The following is a 16,296-nucleotide window of genomic DNA, read 5'->3' as shown; positions in this document are numbered from 1 at the left end:
GCAATTCATTAACTCTTCAAAGCAAATTTTCGTTCTAAAATAAGGTAACTTTTTTGTTCAAAATAAATACAAAAAATTCAGATTGCATACAGGGTGACATTTTAAACAGGAAACGGTAGAATATCTCGAAAAAACTTAAGGTATCGAACAAATGTTATTACAAAAGCTGTGTGGTATACAGGAGGACATTGTGCGGTGAGAATAATTTCTTTGTGAGTAGTATAGCGAGGGAGATTTTATAATTAAGTTCACTTTTTATATTTTAATATTCTTTATAGTATGTTAGTGTTTGTTGAGATGAATTCTTCGAGATGCTACATTATGTCAGTCCGTTTTATGGAGATTCATAAAATCGTGAAGATCCGGGCGTATTACACGCCCTTGACCAGGTAAGCACCGCATAAAGGTCTATTTGTACATATCGGTTGCTGTCTGATCCGATCCGTTCTGCCCGCAAAAGCTAAATATCGTTGGCAACGATAGGTATTTTTGAAATCAGGCGGAGCAGACTCTTTTTTATGACACTGATAGGTTCTCGAGTCGAACGTCTTGAAAGTTGGGGGGGAACCGTTGTAAAAAGAAGCAGTGAGCTACCTTCTAGTAAACCTATGTATATTTCTCATTAGATCTTTAAAAAAATATAACTACTAGATTCTTTGTGTTTTCCCGATGAAAATGATACCAAGCATGATATCATTTGGGATATTTTTAATACCTGTAATGAAAAACGTAAGTCCATAAGTATTTCAATTTCGTACGATACTAATGTGACCGATTGCGTATTTCGGAGGAAATAGAATTAGCTCAGGTTGGCTTAGTTAAACACACTTTATTATTTTTTTACAACACTGTTCACACAAGAACATCCGCGTAGCTCCGCGACTCTTTCAAACCCCCCAAAGTGACATTTAAAATGTTAAAACACCAAGTAGTTAACGTACAAACTTTAATACCTCGCCTCCTCTCCATCCAAAAAAAGGTCTCAAAAAGCATTAAACCCACAAAAAATATCCTCAAAAACATGAATCCATTTGATCTGAAGAAAGTACTGAAATCAATGTCGACGTTTAATTCACATTTTTAGATACGTGCGTACAAACTCAACATGCGGCAGCATCTATGCTGCTTATCGATGAGCTTACTTTTGCTAGTGTTACGTCTGGAACGAGAAGACATATTTTCTTTCTCCTATTTTTTTATAGTAAAGGAGTTGCAGAGAGGAGAAATTTTTCCAGATGTGTCGTTTGCCAACTAACAGTTGCTTTTCAAATGTGGCCACCCAGGTTCGGTGCATAAATTCAAGCACTGCCAGAATAGGGACTTCAGGACGCAAAAGTCCTTAGAGACTGCGGAGTCGCAGCAGTTCGTGTCCTTGGCGTTTTCCCTCTTTGTAAAAACCGTGACAACCCCGAGCCTGGCTGGGCCCATATGGTACCGTACCGTAGTGATAGAAAACAGAAATATTTGCCAGTCCCTGTTTTCTCATTGACTTTTTAAACTGGGAGAGTAAAAATCATAAAAGACTCCTCGGCAGTCTTGGATTCTTGGTCACAGAGTTCACGTCTCTGCAGCTCCTCTTAAGCACACAACATTTTGTTCAATTGCAAAATCACATTTAGTTCAATAACTTTGCACCGAATTAGCGAATTCCAGGAGAGTCGGCAAAACGTGACGGCCTCGGCACTCCGTTTTGCCACCCGAAAGGTCACTGATCACCGAAACGACCGAGGAGTGCAGCGCACTTAGGCATAGCTAGTCTAGCGATACACATCACGACAGTATGAGAATTAAATAGTGCTTGAATAAAACGTAGTAAAATCCACGATAAGTTCCAACTCTTTAACTTGACTAAGGATCCCAAAATTCTATCTCCTTCACACCTAACCACGATCAGATGTAGAACACGCTAGCTCTCGCAAGCAGACGAGAGAGTAGCAATACTTTGTATTCACCGTGGTTACTGGTACATATAAAATATAATTCTTTTCCTGGCTAAATATCATATGATTGCAAGTTACACAACGGATAGTACACGATAATTTACGTTACGATAACGTTATCAGTTTCAGTTCGTGGACATGTTGAATTAAAGTGAGTAGAAAGTCGTCAGTATCGATCATGATTTTTGCCGCCGAAGGGTAAAACCTTTTCTCTTTTTTTGACACAAAGTGCCGAGGCAACGCGGAAGCCGTGGAACGGATGTACCATGAAAAGTACCCGAACCGACCGCCACATTTCAGGGCCACATTGTTTTTAAACATAGGAACGATCTCGTTCCAAAATAATCCACGACCGTGGGGTTTTTAATTAGGTGCATTCCGCAGTTGTCAGTGGTTAGGAGGTAAAGTACTCCTTTAATGAAGTGACCAGTATTGGTGACCGCGGTGTGTTATAAACGTAAAGTGTATTCTTGTGGCACTGTATACCTACAAGTTTTACGCTACAATTGCTTTATCCCTCGAGGACCGGAGTCGACAGCGTGACCCAGTGGAGCAAGTGTTCAAGCAGCAGATGAATTCTTCTTTGAAGGGGTGAGTTTGAACGATAATAATGCGCCATAGTTAAAGAAATAAAAATCGCTGGTTACGTAGTTTCTATGAATTACATTTCGCAGCATATGGCATTTATGGGTTAGTTTTACATTTCTTAGGAAGCAAACATTTTGACACGATTTTAAATGTTTTAATACGCATAACAATGGTGCAGAATCCGCAGAAACTACGGAAACATTGCTTTTTATTTCTTTACTGTGATGTATCAAATTGAAAAGTGTGAAAAAAATTGAAAACAATAGTATTGGTGATGTTTATCTGCTGAATTAATATGACTACTATTCCGGTGTTGCTACAATATAACATTAATTACTAAACATGTGTTTTTCTTAAGGCCACTCTCTAACTCGGAATCTTATTATTTAGTTTATAAATATCGGTATTTCATCCGTTCGAATACATCAAAAGGACTTCAACGGTAAACGCGACGCGACTCTCGCGGCCTTCGGTCTCGCGTACCAATGACTCCTTCGAACTTGCAGGGCAAAACCTACGATAATAAACGGTTACATCTGGGAGACACTTGTTACGGTCTCCTACACTAATTCGATATGCCTTTACTTTCCTTTATGAATTTGTTTGCAATTTTTTCATCTTGAAGAAGAGACTAGCACCTCCACTAAAAAAAGTCACTGAGGAAGACCCAACCTCGTTGGTATCAACTAACAAATCAAATTCGAGTATTTCGACGAAGCTACACCCTGAGAAGTCGCGCTGGAGGGATGCGAGGGCACGAGGAAAGAGACTTCGGAAAAAATCGTCAGTATCGATCGTACTTTCGTCGTCAAACTGTGTAATATCTTGTTTTTATTTACGAAATGCCACGGCATTGCGGACATCGCGCCGCAAAATGTTTCAAAATAATCCACGACCGGGAGATTTTTAATTTGGTGTGTTCCGCGATTGTCGGTCTTTAAAAGATCAAGTGCTCGTTTGATGAAATGATTAGTGTTAGTGACCGCGAAGTGTCATAAATGCAAAGTGGCTTCCTGAGGTGTTGTATACCTGCAATCAGCAGGACCTGTGCTGTACGCTACCTGTGCATCGTCTTGCAACGCCCGGGATCGGCACAGTGATCCAATGGAGCAAGTGTTTAAGCATCTGATGAATTCCTGTCCGAATGGGTGCGTTTTACCGATAAGAATTACATGTCTACTTACTCGAATGAGGGAGTCATATTATTAATCTCAATTTATTTTAACATTTTTTCCTTTGGACCGTCATAATTAAAAAAATAAAAATCAATGTTTCCGCAGTTTTTACCGATTACAGCAACTAATACGTCCAATTTTCGTTCATTCATTATGAAATAAGTATTCTTGTACAATTTTCAATGTTTTGATACACAGTAAAATAACGTACAATCCATAGGAACTACGAAAACATTGCTTTTTATTTTTGTTATTATGGCATTACTTTACTAAATCGGCGTTTTTAAATTCTTTTTTCTCGTTTTTATTTTTTACAATTTGGATAATTAATTTAAAAATCTGAAAAAATTCTATACTATGTGTAATGATAGCTAACGCGCCCGTGACTTCTTTCATAATTTTCCATCTAATAGTTTAAGAGAAAATGGGTAATAACTTAACATAGATCTTGAGTTTCTTGTACAAGACTCAAGCACAGTGAGAGTAAACGCTACGCGTAGCTTGTGCATCGCCACTGATCGGCTGAGCGCTCGCTATCCGCGCTGTCCGATTGGTCGATGTTTCTCATTAATAACTTGTTAACAAAGTTTCAGAGGACATTTTTGCAAAGGAAAAAGTTGTTTAGAATCACCCCAGAAATCTCCCCTTTACGGCTCCGCCACCTTGTGTGGGACATCCCGTATATTTCGCGTTTTATAGAATGGATAGTTTACGAGGAAATAGGAACACTAGACTATGCCCACGCTGATATTTTACTTGAGGACACCAAAACTCGTTTTCCAAATTAACCAAAATTATAGACGATAGCTTCGCGACCACAAAAGACACGCTGTAAATATCGCAGAGGTAAGCATTAATTACGACAGGTCATTCGGTCCCACCATTCAGACAAATTTCAATCGAATTCTTTCGAAATTGTTGTAACTTTTGCCTTTGATTGTCTTTTGAACTCAAGTATCGAATACTAAGCCCGTCGAGTGCACAGTTGTTAGTGCCCTACGCAACGTGAAAACTATGGAACGAGAAAAAGAGACATCTTTGTGAGCCTCCTAATGCCGAGTCATTAGGGTCCTTCTCTCTCGTAAGTCAGTTTCACAGCAACCAAACATTGTCAACTATTGTAAACTATATTTTGTATTTCCAAAAAGAGATATCGTGTAACTTGAGCTATATTTTATATCTCCAAAAAGAAGTATAACTGTAATTGTGTATCTACACTATCTTCGAAACGAGATATAATTGAATGAACTGCGTGTACCTTTATACATGTGTATTTAAGTGACGACCAGTTCAATTAATTGCTAATCACAAATATTCCGACGATCTCGAGGAAGGTAATAGTAGTCTAAACCTCATATACTGTTATTTATCGTCAGCAGCGTGGCCAGAACATAATATACCCTTCATATGTTTCTTCCGATTTTTTGATCTAAATATCCTACTGGATGCCGTATTGTTCACGTATCAATGCGCGGCCAGCCTAAAGCCCAGTTTCACTCGGCATTACTTTACAAGTAGGAAGAAGAATGACTTCTATTTTGTAACAATTCTATCATGGGAATGATAGAAGAAATTACTAAAATAAGAGAAAAGTGTATATATTACATCTGAATGTAAGGTATTGAATTAATTTATATTATATATTTATAAATACAGTGTTATGTGGAGCTACGGACGAAGGGCATAGCCTCGCAATTGTGCGCAAATGCATTGTAGTATTTTTCTGGAGGGTCACATAACACCTGATAGAAAGAACAAATCGCATGTTGTATACATTTAAATGTCACGTAAATGATATAATGAAGTGATAAATGAAAATGCAAGAAGCAATTCTGTTAAAAACCAAGCATGATATTAAAAAAATTGTTATAACAAGTATTTCTTTTATCTTGCACATCTTAACATGTTCGTTATTTTTGCTAATATGAAAAAATATGCCAGGACAAATTTCTTTGGTTCAAAGCTAAGAATGTTATAAAAGATGTCTTTTTCTCTTTAAGTGATTTTTTTCCAACTTTTCAAGATCATCCTCATTTTTTTCCGCATTAACACTTTAATGGCCGCTTTCACAACATGTGTGTGACAGCGTTTGACAGCGTAGACGTGCGGCCATTAAAGTGTTAACATGTATTTTTTATAGTGCACCTTTATAGCGCACATCACGAATTCAACGAATTACGAGAGTATGACCTTTAAATGATCGTAAATGAAAAAAGCACGCTACAACACCAGAAAACATGAAAGAAAGAATTTTACATGCTTGCAAATAGCATTTCTTCGACAATAACCAACCGTGCTAGCAAAGGTTTTCTCGTGCCCGAAAATGTCTCGAAGTCAAAGGACACCATTTTGAACCTTTAGTATACAGTAAATTTAAAATAATTAAAATAACAATAAAATAATAAAGTTTCTTGCTTACAGAAAACCAAAAATATACAATTTTTCTACATTTTTAATTTAACATGTTTGCGTCGGCGCTGCAGTTCGAGTTTCTCGCCAATGGGCGATGTGGGCCACTGGTGCTACACGCCGGCGTGAATGTATTAAACATTATAGTATCATAGTTCGTTGAATTCATCTTGATGTGTACTATAAAGCTGCATCATAAAAAATACATGTTAACGTGCAAAAAGAATGATGATGACCTTCAAAATTCGGAAAAAAATAACCTTTAAAACTCGGAAAAAATGACCTTTAGAGAAAAAGCAAGGATTATAATATTCTCAGCTTTGAGTTCAACAAAACTGTTGTGACGCATTTTTTCGTATTAGCAGAAATAACGAAGCTATTAGGATGTGCAAGATAAAAAAACACCCTGTATGCATTTGCTGCAGAGCAACAAATCAGACGATTGTCTGATATTAAAGTTTTTTTGCAAATATGTGGGAAACTAAATTCGACCGCCAATTTTGTCAAAGAAAACAGTTACGCAAAATGTCGGGATTTAAAATATATTTAAAAATTATTGAAACTGATAAAGACTCACATCATCGACGAAACCAATGAAGATGAAGACAAAAGTAGAGATAAGACTAAATCAAATGTATGTCCATAGACTTTACGATAGATTTATTTCACGAGGTAAATGAGGTGTTGCCATAAATGTCTTACAATTAATACGTAAACTTTATGGACAAAAGAATGTTCAAAGTTACGAATAAGAAAAAGCAATTACATAAAAAACGAAAAATAACCGCTCGTGTTTATTATCTTCTACTTCTTATTTTTTTTAGTACATGTCTACTAACTGTTTTTAGTTTTATCCGACAATAGAGATACCAGATGTATCAATTTTTCAAAAATCGTTGTGTATCGCAGTTGACTTGCAGAGTGGTGAGCGACATGACTAAACGTTCCGTCTAAATTCTATCACACAGTATAGCTACGTGACCTGATAAGATTTCAAAAAGTCTGTAAATCTTTATTAACCATACGTTATTGTTTTCTAGTGAATTTGACAATTTGTTTCTAAACGATCTATCAAAACGTTGCGTCATTTCATTTGTTTTGAAACATTCTGTATTTTACTGTTGTGAGCTTAAAAGATGTTAATCCAAATCAACTCTGCGGAAAAATATAAAGACAGCACAGACGCATTTCCCTTATTGGCCAAATTAGTATTACTTACTGCTATTTGTAGCGAGTTGAGTACTCCTCTTGCTCCTGTACTATCCCGACTGACACCTTTTATGCTCCGACAATACATGTATGAAGTAATATTAAAAATTTCGAAGTGTATGTAAACGCTTCAGTAGAGATTAAACATCATCGTTAATCACGGATTATATTATGAATACGAAAGTATTTGTTTTGAGTTAATGATTACAAATACATGCTGTAACGTAATGTATTGTTTGAAACATTTTTCTTTGTATTTCGTCACTAAATGCCATAGTTTTTTATTGTATGCGAAGAATGCATTTCAGATAAACAGCGTTTGAACGTCTCTACGGCTCTTTATGAAAGAATCTTACTTCATCATGGTCAGATGATACAGGGGTCGATGGAGGTTTTTATCGGATACTACGTGCTTTGATAATTAAGACATTTCCATTTAGAGTTGACATTTGGTGACGTGGATAGCTGCATCAGGCGCACGCATGTAATTTTGGGAGTCCCCCGAAAAGTTCACAAAAAATTAGTTCTTCATGCATCGTCTGCTAATTTATGATGTATGTTCGTAGACTTCTTTTCGGGAATTAACGGGGGATGGTTGCATAAGAAATTATACTCATGTATGTATAAACTGTGATAAAGATTTATTAGTTTCGCATGATATTGTAAGAACCGCTAATCCGATACTTCTGATGTGATGTAGCATGTATAAAAATAAAATCAAAATCAAACTTTGAATAATTTCTAACGATTTGAAATGCGTTCGATTTTCGTATTGTTTGTAATCATTTTGCAGCGCATGTATGTTTTCGAGTAGCCAATATATTGTCTGATGACCAGTTTTTTTGTTGTCTTAATACTATTAGCTTCATTGTTTAATAAATAATATTGGTACAGCACTTAAATACTTATTAAAATGTATTTTGAAGTATCTTAAACTAAGTTTCTAGTTGCTGAAGAACTCTTTTCTCAAAACAAAAGCTGCAATTTCGAATATTTAATTCGAACTTGTTAATTTTATTTCAAACTGTTGATGTGTGAGTGCCATTTCAATAAGTATGAATGAAATGCTCAGATAAATCAGTAGCTTAGATATTGACAAACAATAGATAATATTCCATCGGTACTTTTCAAAGAGTATAAATACACTATATCTCGTTTACTTTGGTTAATATTTAACAAAATATTAATCACTGACTATTTTCCAAAAAAAGTGAGGAAAAGACTTTCTTCTCATTTTGATATGACTACTAAGAAACAGAGGTTCAAATCAACTTAAAAAAATTACAGGATGTATAAAACGTATTAGGAGAGAAGGTAAGAGTATGGCCCAAGATTATAATACAGACCAGTATTTTAATAACTACTGGGATACATCAGACACGTAGGTACGTGTCTTTTAATGCCGTCAGGCAGAGCTACTGTGATTTGCATGTTTACTTTTGTTAAAAAGTGAAACCCTTTGTTTTTATGCGTCTAAAAAGTTTTTCATAGTAAGACTAATTCATATCTTCTCATATTAACTAACAAATGTAAAATATTAGTTATAGAGACATAAGTAATCATAAGGTTAAGCCTCAAAATGCTGTATATTTAGTTATTTGGAATTACTTAATCCATGTCGACATTTCTAAGTTATTCTGAAAGAAGGTAGAAGATGCTAATATTGGGATGATGCTCATTCTTTATTACGTTTTGTTCTTTTTCTTTGTTTTAAGAATGAGCCCATTCCTCAGGTACTGGATCTAAGAGTAATTCTTTCATTTGTAATGTTCATCAAAATTTAAAACTTTCATTAAATGTCAATCTTATACAGAAATTGATTAATTCATTTTTCTGGTCATCAATTTAATAATTTTATTTTTTTTTAGGTTTAGTGGAAAACCGCACGTTTAAAGAACAATGTTAAGGAAGAAAAATTAGATTGCCTCACTTTTAAAATTTTATACTATAGTTAAAATATAATTTTATTTCAGAGCATTAAGCATTGGGTAAAAGAATACATCTGGATTTGCTTTCAGTTTTTCACTGTTGATTTATAAAGAAACTTGTTTTCGATATTTTCGACTGCCTAGTGCCTTTAACGAGGAACTCTATGTAACGCGCTGAAAAGTAGATGATCCTTCGGAATTTTTTTTAGAAAACTATGCAATCGATATTTCTGAAATATTCACTGGGACTGTAAGTCCGGCTGAATTCCAAACTGTTACGCTGGCTTCTCTCTATGAACTTCTTATGCTACGTCTATATTATTTGTCTGTTCACGATTAGAGCCGCTCGCAAGCATGCCTGGACCAGCTCTGGAGCGGGTATCTTTCTCTCATGCAAACTGCTGAGGAAGAAAAGGAATGAAAACCAATAACATAGCGAATCGAGGAACTATCCTAGCATCGCCTTCCTCATTTCGTATTTTGGGTAGCTTTGTAAGTTTCAAAAGTGTCTATTCGAGATTTTAACTTCGAGTTAAAGTTACGAATAGAACTTGTGAGCAGGAGGGTGGGCAGTCTGGATTACTGAAAATTTGCTTTTTAAACGCAAACATATACTTTTTGTACTCGTTTTACCTTTTTACCTCACCGCCGACTCTTTCTGAGCTCCCAGTACTGCCAGTACGACCCTTTTGCCAAAGCAGTTGATTATCTTTAATTATAAAACGCAAATCACGGCAAACAAAAAGTAAATATTCGCAGCTAATTATTTAAAAAATATGAATATCATGTTGTCACAAAATAGGATATGATATTTTACTTTTTAAAATGTATCCACGTGTTAATGGATTTGAAAGTCCATTTATTTAAACATCAAGAAAATACTTCTACTAATTTCTGGTAACACTCGCTCAGGAAAATAACGACTGCTGGCGATTAGTGCAATAGGCGTAAACGTCGAGCGCGATTTAAGTTATATAGTTAGTGTAATTTTGTTTATAGGATTGATTGAAACCAGGAATTTGAATGCCAAATATTGAAGAACTTTTTTCGCGCATCGACTCGGTTTTCGGAAAGCCTAAGCCTTCAGTGCAAATAAGGGCCTTTGGAGGAAGACCCAGGTACCTAACAACACCAGATGCTCTGGAGTGTCCTCGACGAGTTTTTCAAATAATCGCAATTAGTTTTTCGAGAGACTTTCGCATCGAACACTCGTGCGAATATTCGTGATATGTGCCGAGTTTTCTTACAAAATTAGTGCTTTGTGTCTGCTGTTTTCCTCCAAATTCTACGTCAAGACTTCTAGTAGCAGGTGCAGTTTTTCGTGTGTAAATTTTGACACATTAACTCTTTCTACTCCGAAATTTCGTAGAGTGTGTTTTGACTTGCCCTCTGGATTGTAAAGAGTAGGTAGGTTTAGTGTTAGTTGACAATACCCTCATATGATGTTTTAATATTCGCTGATGAGAGAATTGTGATGTGTGGAAGTGTGATGTTAGAACCTTTGTGCCGCCCCTGCCGTCGAATTAATCGCTTCACTGGTTCCAAAGTTAATTATCTTCGCATCTAAGTTTCACATTTAACGCATAGGACTTTTTTACATCTATCAAGAGAATACTGTAACATGATTTTCTACCCTCCCTGTATTATTAGTATCTGTAAAAATAATTTCAAGCTCCAAAAATTTAAGTAATTTTTATTGAAGTATAAATTAGTAAAAATGTCATTAATTATATTATTTTTAATAATACTGCATTCATAACCTGAAATTTGAGTTTTATTTGATTACTCTCTGGCCGGTTGTATTACGATTTTCCACTCATCCTGTATATTGAAGAATAAACTTTATTTACTTATAAAAGTAGGCAATCTTCGAAATCGGAAGGATCATTTTTGCCCTACTTGGGTGTTCTCTAATTGCATTTTTGTACTCTACTTCAACTACGAACCGATTGAGTGCGACCAGTAGGCGGACTGTACCACTTGCAATAAAACAAAGCGATGCGTATACCTTTTATCTACTATAATCATTATCACTACCGTGGGGATAATGGAAGGCACAATTATTATTATAGAATTAGTCAAAATACCATAAAATTAACAATTTTGTTAATAATAAGCGACTTAAAGTCTCTCTTCGAAATTACATTTCGGATTAACGCGATCCTTATGTTTTATGACGGCTATATGTGTATTCCATGGGATAAAATTGTACAGTGTCGTCAAGAATAAAGAAATTAGTTCGCAGCTACTTCGAATTAAAGTAAAAACTTACCTTTTACATACTTCTGGCATTGAAAACCTGCACATTGTGTCTTGAAATGCTTACACGAACAAGCTCATATAGGACTAAGACTGATTGTCTCAGTGTTTCTGCAGTAAACCCTGTTTTATAAGGGTCAACCCGCGGATTTCGCGGCCCATTCGACGGGGCCATCTTGTAAACCCTGCAAAAATTTATTGACAACATAATACTGTTTTCTACAACAATACGTAAATCAAAACTGACTTCTTTTATGTCCAAATTGTCCTGCTCGAGGCTCACGGTTTGAAAGTTCATATATAGTGCTGGGAAAGGCTCGAAAAAAGCGAGCCGCGTAAACAAAACGAGCGGCTCGAATTATTCCAGGTAGCCATAATCTAATAAACATACCGATAATCTTGAAACATGATAGTAGTATTGCGTGATTGAGACTAGTGTGATTTTTTCACTCGAAGCCTTTTAAAGGTCATAGTGTTCTATAAGGTCATTGAATTCGTTTTGATATGCACTACAATGCTGCATCATAAAAAATAGATGTTAATATGTAAAAAATAGCGGTGACGTTAAAAACTCGGAAAAAACTGACCTTGAGAGGAACAACACACGAATCATGCTATTTCCTAGCTTTGAACCAAACAAATTTGTTCTAACACATTTTTTCGTATCAGCGAAAATAACGAACATATTTGGATGTGCAGGATAAAAGAAATACCCTGTACAACTATCTGACAGAAAGTTGTTTGAATTAAAAGAACCGGATTGATGTCAAATACATATGAAATACCTCAAAATAACAAATTGTATTTCTGGTCTATTAGAAGGTGCGTTTGCATAAAATGTTGCATGTGTATAACAAATCATCCTATGTACACATTTGTATAGTATCCTCAACGTTAGACTAATTACTATTTGTGATTGCATTTATATTTTGGAATGAATCAAAGGCGCGTGACAGCGACTTAATTTGAAGCGCAGTGTAAGTAAAGGTCAGAGTGAGAGAAAATAATATCCGAATTCCGTCTTTTTCTTGTCGCACGTGTACCCTGGCAGTGCCGAACGAAATTTATGGCTCGACCCTATCCCTCGCTGAGCCGTGCCAAGGTTGAAATTCAAAAGAAATGGTACACCAGTCCCGTAAAACGGCTGCAGACAGTCCCGATGTGCATCATGAACTGTATCATGAACAACTCAAACGGACTTCGAATGCTCAAGAGCGGGCTCAAGCAGGCTTGCGAGCGGCTCTGCTCGTGAGCAGACGAATAATGTGGACGCACTACATTATCCGCTTTCAGTTTTTACGTGGTGCGCAATAATAAAACTTGCTGTTAATTTTTCGAATTTCGTTCTACAAGTTAAGGGATATATTCTTTACATGTTAAACTATTAAATTAAGTAAGAAAGAAAAATTTGATTTTTTGTCCTGTCATATGAGGTTTCCACAGTTATCACAGTTATGCGATTACTTGGATATGGTCAATATCATGAAATAAACATATTCAACCCCATTATTTGTAATGTACCCATTATTATATTCAAAAATTAAAGTCAACAAAAATAAAAAATATTGATATAGCGTGCATATTCTGTCATCTGTTATATTAAATTGGTCATTGAAAATATAAGCTTAAGTTAATTGTGAGCAATCGGAAAAATCCCATAAAGCAAGTTTTTTGATTCGTGGAGAGACAGAAAGGTTTTGTACATTAAAGCTTATGCATCGATTAATTTTGTCAACTTTGACCGCTTATATATTAGAAACTAATTATCAGCACAATTAAAAATTTTGCAGTAATTAATGTCTCATCATAAACTAATATTCGGTACAAAATTTAGTTCCAAAGTTGTGGGATCAAAAGCGGGCGATTTTTAGAATTACTCTTTCCCTGATACATGTCTTATAAAACTTGCTGTTTAATAATCATTTATAATCACGATTACAGTCCTATAATATAAATATAAGTTTAAAATTGATCGAAAATACGTAGTCAGACCTAATTTTCTTGTTCAAACTTTTACATAACCATGTTGTTGCTCTGATATTTTTAGTAAAATTTGCCTAAGTTCGTAAGAATAGAAAATAAGATAAAATATTATCTCATTTGAATATATAAATAAATTTTAAACATTCAAATTACTGATAATGAGGAATCGATAATGAGGTACCGTTCACATAATTATGTTAATACATTTTCCTCCATGCGGATTCTTCTAAATGTTCATCCAGCTTTGTTCCAGCAAGTCATTAATAAGTCTGCATTTACTTTCTTCATTTCGTACATATTGGTCACACTCTCCAATAAATACGATAAATAAATAAGAAAATAAGTTAACTATTTGACCCCAGTAACAGACACCAATTTAGTTTTATTATCGAATTATTTCAAGACGTTACGAATACGGTTGTCGTTCTGATTATTAACAAAGCCGGTCAAAAAGTGACCGAACCCACGATTTAGGCGAAATACACGCTAAGTACTTAATTTCCAGGCGGTGAACATCCAAGCAAATCTAGATGTTACATCTAGCCTGAAGAAAATTTTTTAAAATACATAATAAAATGTATTGAATACATGTTCGACATATTGCAACGAAAATATTGTTTAAAATTTAGATGACTAAATATACCTGTAGCTCATTTTCATTTCACATCTTTTTTCATATGTGAGTAGTGTTGGATTGCACGTGATAAAAAAATGTTTCTTTTCTAATTATTATCTTTATCTAGTTCATTCAGTTCATCTAGAAGCAAGATTTATTTTATGACACGCTTTTCGTTTTAAATTTTTTTATGAACTTGGCGTAGTTATTTTTTAAGTTTTTTATTGGGTAGTTAATGAAAACAAAACTAGTAAAAGCAAAAAATTCAAAAATGTGTAATGAATGATTGAAAACTGTTATTTAAAGTTGAGATGAAAACATGTTAAAAGAATAATGCGATCGACAACTATTTCTCGCGAATTATTTTGTGGGTTACGATCCGCGAAGTGTAATTTATGAGGGAATTCCGGCGGTCAACCAAGCGTGGTTGTAACGCCAAATTCGAATGCAGAACGAGTTACAATGGAATGTTGACAGGTTCTTTTCCATCCCGCCTTGACAAAATAATTAGGGGACTAAATCCAATAAAGGGGCCTGGGGTCCACTTGATCAGGGACCTTGGCGTAAGAAAACATTCTTGATGAGGCGATCACTTGCATCATAATCGATGTCAATGTTACTGCTATAAACGATAACGTATCAACGCATCAAGATAATGTCTTTGATTAGTTTTTAAATAATTTGTTCATACTAATCTCTCGTTATGTAATAATAGCTCGATTTAATTTTATGTTTTATATTGAGAGATTTTGTATAGTTTATCTTTTATATTTTATCAGGAAATTTATAACTCTGCTTATATAATTTTAATATTACTCGGTGTTATTTTATTATTTTGATATTGTCCCAGGATTTAAACATTTTGACTGAGAGTCAAGCTTCTGAACAGATTTAAATGCCTGCTTATTGGTGAAATAACATTAGCGTAATATCTGTGGAAGATATCAACTCTTTTATTTTTGTTTTTTTTCCTTGAATGAAAAGTTCATTAAAACATCTTGTGAGAATTTTCTGATTAACACGACACCAACTACAATATGATTTGGATTATATTTCTGGTTTAATAAATGTTAAAATATCTTTAATTATGTATGTACATACGTATCACTTTCATAATTTACAAATGATTCAAACTATATCACGTTTGATGACATTTTCACTCACTGTAACATCTGGTTTAAGGAACCTCTAAGTCTAAGTGATAGCGAAAACAAAAAACAATACGGTTCAAAGTGGACAAAATCGGTTTATGAAATCCTTTTCGTGTAGGAGAAACGTTTTTTTGTCCATTGTTTTTCCTATATATTCTATTCACATTGGCAAATTTTACGAGGAGAATCATCAAAAAAACACGAAACTATCTCATTGCATTTTGGCCGCACTTACATATATGTACGTAGGAGAGTGTACTACGGAATTTGGCAATCCACACCATCTGGCGACATTTAAAATAACTAATGTCAGTTTCCTGTGTCGTTCCCTGGCGATCTGACGATAGGTACTAAGGGGGACGACTACAACGTAACTCCGCCAAAATCCGACTGGCGTTGACAAACGGATATTTCTGTTGTATTAATATGAAATTATATGTATATCATTTATGACAAGAAAACCGGGTATTTCAGCCTTACCTGAAACTTATGTTATTAATATCTCGACAGATTTGCAATATTCTTTAAATATAAAGCCATCTTTGTTGTTTAAGCCGAATCTGAGTTTTCGAATGAGACCAATTTCAATCAAACTGGTCCACATAGAACAGAGATATCGTAATATTGCTTCATGAGTCACACGAAAATTTCAAGATTCTTATTCTGCTTCTTTCATCTTGAAAATTCGTCCGAGTATACGTGTAACACGCACACATTTAGATAAAAGGAACTGACACATGTTTTGTTCGTCGATTCTTGAGATCATTCGGAGGCTTGTTGCCCGCAAGTCCCACACACACCGCGAATATTTCCGAATACGATTATGCCCGAGTATAATCGATGACGAATTGAATCTCCGAACTACTTACTCATACTTGGTCTCAAATAGCGCTAACGGGTGTTTCAAGTTCCACAAACCACTTCTTTTTCTAGCAAAACAAGAAGTTTAGAAGCTCGTTAAATAGTTTCAAGCCTTATTTTATTTCTTTAATTTACGTATGCATGTCAAAATTAACAGAGTCACCATTGCGTTTGGAG

Source organism: Calliopsis andreniformis, chromosome 1 (genome assembly GCF_051401765.1).
Source record: "Calliopsis andreniformis isolate RMS-2024a chromosome 1, iyCalAndr_principal, whole genome shotgun sequence".
Lineage (NCBI taxonomy): Eukaryota > Metazoa > Arthropoda > Insecta > Hymenoptera > Andrenidae > Calliopsis > Calliopsis andreniformis.
Note: the sequence above shows the minus strand (reverse complement) of the source record.